At 42.7% G+C, this 5,866-nt stretch overlaps 1 long non-coding RNA gene across 1 annotated transcript; it reads right to left on the bottom strand.

The window, feature by feature from the left end:
• Window positions 1–1,366: 1,366 nt before the first annotated feature.
• On the bottom strand, window positions 1,367–5,366 carry LOC118809611. The gene is made up of 3 exons (XR_005007377.1): window positions 5,151–5,366; window positions 3,338–3,490; window positions 1,367–1,475 (listed from the first exon to the last, which is right to left on the bottom strand). It is a non-coding gene; the product is annotated as an uncharacterized LOC118809611 (long non-coding RNA).
• Window positions 5,367–5,866: the final 500 nt, after the last annotated feature.

Raw genomic sequence — 5,866 nt, 5'->3', positions numbered from 1 at the left:
CCACTAAACCATTGACCTTTTTTTCATGCGAGTCTATTTTTGTGATAGCACTGCTTTGACATTTGCCCACTCCGACATGACACTCAAAAGCCACAGTTGGGCCCAATCTCATTTCACCCCTCGCCCCAACCACTTAGCCCTACCCCCCGTTTTGTATGTTCACGTCTAGGGGTAGGGTGTCCCGATACTTGTTGAGATACAGGGGTAGGGTGAAGTGTTTGGGCTACATGACCCTCCAAACGGAGGTTTTTCAGAGACTCCAAACAGAGTGTTATGAGAAAAAATTTAAAAACCGGCGAGATGGCTGAACAAGAGACCAAAGAAACCCACAGATGTGAGAATTTTCTCTGTTAAAAACTTATGATAACCATTATATTATCTTAGTTTAATGTCGCTTCGATGTATTATGATCCTTTTCTTCATAACAAGCATAAAAAATCACTAGCAGTATGCTGATGCCTGGTAGCTAGCTAGCTAAATTTCCTGTTCCACCTTAAACGGTGCAGCAGTTACATTCTGGAGCCTCAGGCATCAGAACTGCTGCACCATTTAAGGTAGAACAGGAAAATTCGAACAAGAAGCTGCAGAATATCTGACTTCAGCTTCATATCCCAAAAGAATTAGGGGTGGGCGATAATAAATAATTGCCCCCCTCTTTGAAGGCATATGATTCCCTAAATGTAACTAAAGCCCAGCAGTGAGGAGCTGAACTTTACCCTCCTCTGCTGTCACTGCAGACTGGCAGGGTCGCCTACAGAGCAGCGCTAGTAGCTGTTAATGAAGTGATGCTCTTTTTATTTGAGGGACGATTTCAACCACTACCCCTTGTAACTCAGTTCTAAGGGGCAAGGTGACACTCGAAAACAAGGGGTAGGGGTAAAAATAAGAAATGGGACTGGGCCTTTGTCATTTTGCATGTTTTTCTAGTCTGACTGAGGCTTTATTTTGAGTCAAGTGTCGCTAAACTGAAGGGCTGCTGTGCTAATCTGTGTTACCGCATATGTTCTGTGGGATCCTGTGTTTGGCCAGTGGCAGCTCTTCCCAGCTCAGAATCTGACTGGCCACCTCTCTCTGATGCCCGCTGTGCAGCTCTGATAGGAACAGGTCCACTAGCTTCTTGTAGTTGCAGTGGGACAGGACCGCTTTTCTCAGGAACTGGCCAGGCTGGGCCAACTTATGGGCGGATTCCAGGAAGTCGTTAAGGAGGAAGGAGGGCGGAGGCTGGGCGTAGCGGGGGTGATCTTTCAGCAGGTCCAAAAGGAGGGATTGGGAGAAAGTTCGCCAGGGCCGAGAAGGGAAAGAGTTGGTGATTTCAGGGGGAGTGGTGGGGGGTGTTGGAGAGCGGAAAGAGAGAGGTGTAGGAGCGGTGCGGGGCAGATCTGGATGAAAATCCCACAGAGGGTCATCACGGGAACTCCAGTCACTTCCTTCTGTGCTTTTGTGGACTCCCGAAGGAATGGATTCCATCCTCGCATCTAGAGGAAAAAGAGGATGCATTAAGATCTAGAACTGTAATTGAGTAGATAAGACTGCTGTCCTTTATTGTCTGAAAACAGGCACATGCATAGACAGATCCCAAAGAGACCTTGAATCCCTGCCTTTTTGTCCTCAGACTGTGCAAGTTGGATAGTGCAGTGGTTAACACCACCAGCCAGAACACTCCAAACCACGGTTCAATTTCTCAGTCAAGCAAACTGTTTCAGGTTGCATATAAAAGTTCTTGGGAAAGCTCTTAACCTTATAGGGTCCATGAACGTGCAAAATTTGATGTTTCTATATCTGTTTCTTTATCTTTGCAATAATACAGTGAAATTATTACAGTTCAAACATTTCCTGAATCTGTAGAGTCGCCCTTTCCATTCCAGCTTATCACGAGATCGAATGTGACTCACATCCGGAGTTATGAGCCTATGAAGAGGGGCTGAGATACACATCATCTGCCTCTCACCGTGTGGAACTGGTGGATTCGTGCATCTACATTCTGTGAGAAACACTCAGGAAGTCACTAAGGACTGACCATCACACCGGAAACCCTTCATTCTTCATTCAGTCCACATCGGAGACTCTTGTGAAATGGCGTGCAGAGAGTTTACAGCTGCTGAAGCTGCTGCAGCGGTTTTGGAAAGTAGTGATGAAGATAACGGAGCATTTTGATATGAAACATATGAGGATCATGTTATATGAAGAGCCTTTAAAGGAGAGTTTAGGAAGATATGAATAATCGAGAAGATGACCTTAGACCCCAGAGGGTCACTGCTAATTTCACATCTCATACAATAAGACTGTCTCTCTGGATCAGATTCTAAGCTTTACATTAAGTTTCGTTCTGGTCACCATTTTTACCTCTTGAAGCTACAGACACAGTTCCACCTGATCAGCCAAGACATGTTTGGTGTCGAAATTTGCTTCTTTAGTTTTACACTGGAGATACGAGGCTAACGTAGCTAACAACTAATAGATGATGCTAACTGCACACCTAAAATCATAACACACTCACCTCAAACCATGCAGAGTTGTTCAGTGATCTCTAATAGACCTACTTATGTGGTTTCTGACACTGTATAACACACTGAGTGTTATACAGTGTTTACATGCACTTAATAATCTGATAACTGCAGAAAATCAGATTTTGTCAGTAATTCGATCAATGTGTTTACATGCACTTGGGTAATCAGATAACAGGGAAACTCCGGGTCTACATGAATCAGGCAGTAATCAGATTTCTGCTTTACAACTAGCCGATAAACTCATAGAAGAAGACGTGACGTAACGTAAAACTTGCTGTGGCTTTTTGTTTAAAACATCGCACCACTTTACCTGAAAATATGAACATACATCATCTAGAAGATGAAGAATATTTAAATCCTTTATTTCGTCATGCATGTATTTGGTTTCAGCGTCGCTCTGAAAGTGTTTTGCTGCGTCTCGTGGCAACGCTGCTCGCTTATTTCCGGTACCGCCGTCTGTTTTCGCACATGCTCAGAATGAGAAATCCGAAAGAAATCAGAGTAAGAGTTTACGTGCACTGAGAAATCTGATTACTGAGCTAAAATCCAGCCTCTTTATCGGATTTCTAAGAAATCAGTGTGCTGTTTACATGACCATTTGAATAATTAGATAACTGCAGAAATCTGACGATGATCGGTTAATTGAGTGAATGTCACTGTTATCTATTAACAGTTTTTGCTAAAAACAGACACAAAGAGATATTATTTATACTTTATTTTATAATTTTTTATATTTATTTGTTAGTCAAAATGTTTTGACTGTTTTACTCTATCATGATGGTTTGCGGATCAACTGTATAATACAAAAGTGTTCACCTATCAGCACTCACCTGAGAGAACGGTCTTCGCTAATGGTTTGAGGATGGGTTGGAGTTTTTTAGGGGGAAGGGGTCTCCGCAGGAGCTGGATATGTTCAGATGCCATTGTGTTTCACAAGGTGGGTCATTTCATCACTCGAAGTATCTGGAACGACCAACTAATTACTGTGAAAACAAGGCAAAAGAAAAGAATTACACTAGATATAGGCGGTTTGGAGAGTAACGGACCACAAACTTTACTACACTTTGCTTGATATTTTACATGTTTGAAGACTTTACAGTTTTGCTCCACTATTTTTAAATACAGTTTTTAACTTTTGAATAACATTTTCCTAATATTTTGTCACATAAACTGTAGTAAATACACATTAATTGTTTGCGTTTTGAGGATAGAGAGGCGCAAATGTCTGTCCTGATGCTAAAATATGAGTAAATATTACGTATTTCCTATCAGCTATCAGGAAAATATAACCTTCCTATGCACGTTAATAGAAACACCAACCTTCTGCTTCCACTCACTGGCCACTTTATTAGAAACACCAACCTTCTGCTTCCACTCACTGGCCACTTTATTAGAAACACAAACATTGTGTTTCCGCTCACTGGCCACTTTATTAGAAACACCCACCTTGTACTTTCACTCACTGGCCACTTTATTAGAAACACCCACCTTGTGCTTCCACTACCTGGCCACTTTATTAGAAACACCTACCTTGTGTGTCCACTCACTGGTCACTTTATTAGAAACACCTACCTTGTGCGTCCACTCACTGGCCACCTTATTAGAAACACCTACCATGTGCGTCCACTCACTGGCCACTTTATTAGAAACACCTACCATGTGCGTCCACTCACTGGCCAGTTTATTAGAAACACCTACCTTGTGCGTCCACTCACTGGCCACTTTTTTAGAAACACCTACCTTGTGCTTCCACTCACTGGCCACTTTATTAGAAACACCTACCTTGTGCTTTCACTCACTGGCCACTTTATTAGAAACACCTACCTTGTGCTTCCACTTACTGACCACTTTATTAGAAACACCCACCTTGTGCGTCCACTCACTGGCCACTTTATTAGAAACACCCACCTTGTGCTTCCACTCACTGGCCACTTTATTAGAAACACCTACCTTGTGCTTCCACTCACTGGCCACGTTATTAGAAACACCTACCTTGTGCTTCCACTCACTGGCCACTTTATCAGAAACACCCAATTTGTGCGTCCACTCACTGGCCACATTATTAGAAACAACTGGCTTGCGCTTCCACTCTCTGTGTATATATGAGCTCTACTTACCTTACAGGTCCACTACACAGGTGTACAACTACAGACTGTGCCAAAATATTAAGCCAGGAGCTGCTCTGTGGTTAGAAACTGACCACTTACGATAACGCTGAAGTTGTCTTCATACCCTAATTTTCAGTTCCACCTTAAACAGTGCAGTAGTGCCTTTCTGACGCCTGTCGGTTACGCAACTGCTGCACCATTTAAGGTGGAACGGAAAGTTCGAATAAGAAGCCAACTTTAGCCCAGTCCACTGAGGACACTTAAGTATACTTAAGTGCCAGTACAGTGAAGTATTTAACGCGGATTTCACTTTCACCTGAGTCAAATTTAACTGAGTAAAATTACAACTTATTTCTCCTCTCAGGTGAATTCTAAAACATCTAGCTACCGTCCACTGAAGCCTCTACTATGTAAAGAAATGCGATGAAAACACGAGTCGGACCATATTTGTCGCTGTAAGTTCTGTAAAATGCTATATATTTGTTATAACACGAATTTAATCTATTATAATACCTGATAAACTTCCAAAACTCACTTTTACACTGATTTGTTTCTGTATTGGATCTGCCGGACTCGTTCGGGAGTCTGTAGCAACTACGTAGAAAGCGCCAGTAACTACGTTGTGATCCATGGCAACCGCGCTGTAATCTACGCCAACCGCGTTGGCAAGTTAAAACCGGCTGTAGCTTCATTTGGTAATTTCAGAGAAGAGTCTAACTGCAGAACCTCAGTACCGCACTCTCAGACCCAACCACACACTCTCAGCTCCGGATACGATGATACACAGTAGTCGAGAGGCTAAGTATCTATCGTACCTTGCGTTTTATAACATAGAGGCCAAGTAAGGCAGAGCGTAACGGTTAAGAAACCCTCTAATACTATGGCTGAATCCCAAATGCATCCATGCTCCCTACCTAGTGCACTTCATAGGTGAGGAAACTATGGCTTCTGCGCATAAATAGTGGTCTAAATGTTAGATAGGAAAACGTGCTGCTATTGAATAAACATAAAGGGCTTTTTATTCAGCATATAATGCCCTAATGTGGTGTAGAAGCTGGGATTTTATGACCAATCTAGTGCACTGCATAGGGAGTAGGGAGCGATTTGAGACTCAGCCTATGTTATCGTGATAAAAACACACGTCTGTATGCTGGGAGAAGGAGAGATTAGCCGAGTTTACGAGCGGCTAATCAGTAATGATTAACACCTGTGCACTTTAACGGCAGCCTGCAGAACCAAAATACACTCTGG

This window comes from Colossoma macropomum, unplaced genomic scaffold (genome assembly GCF_904425465.1).
Source record: "Colossoma macropomum unplaced genomic scaffold, Colossoma_macropomum, whole genome shotgun sequence".
Taxonomy (NCBI): Eukaryota; Metazoa; Chordata; class Actinopteri; order Characiformes; family Serrasalmidae; genus Colossoma; species Colossoma macropomum.
This window is presented reverse-complemented; position numbering and strand designations above follow the sequence as displayed.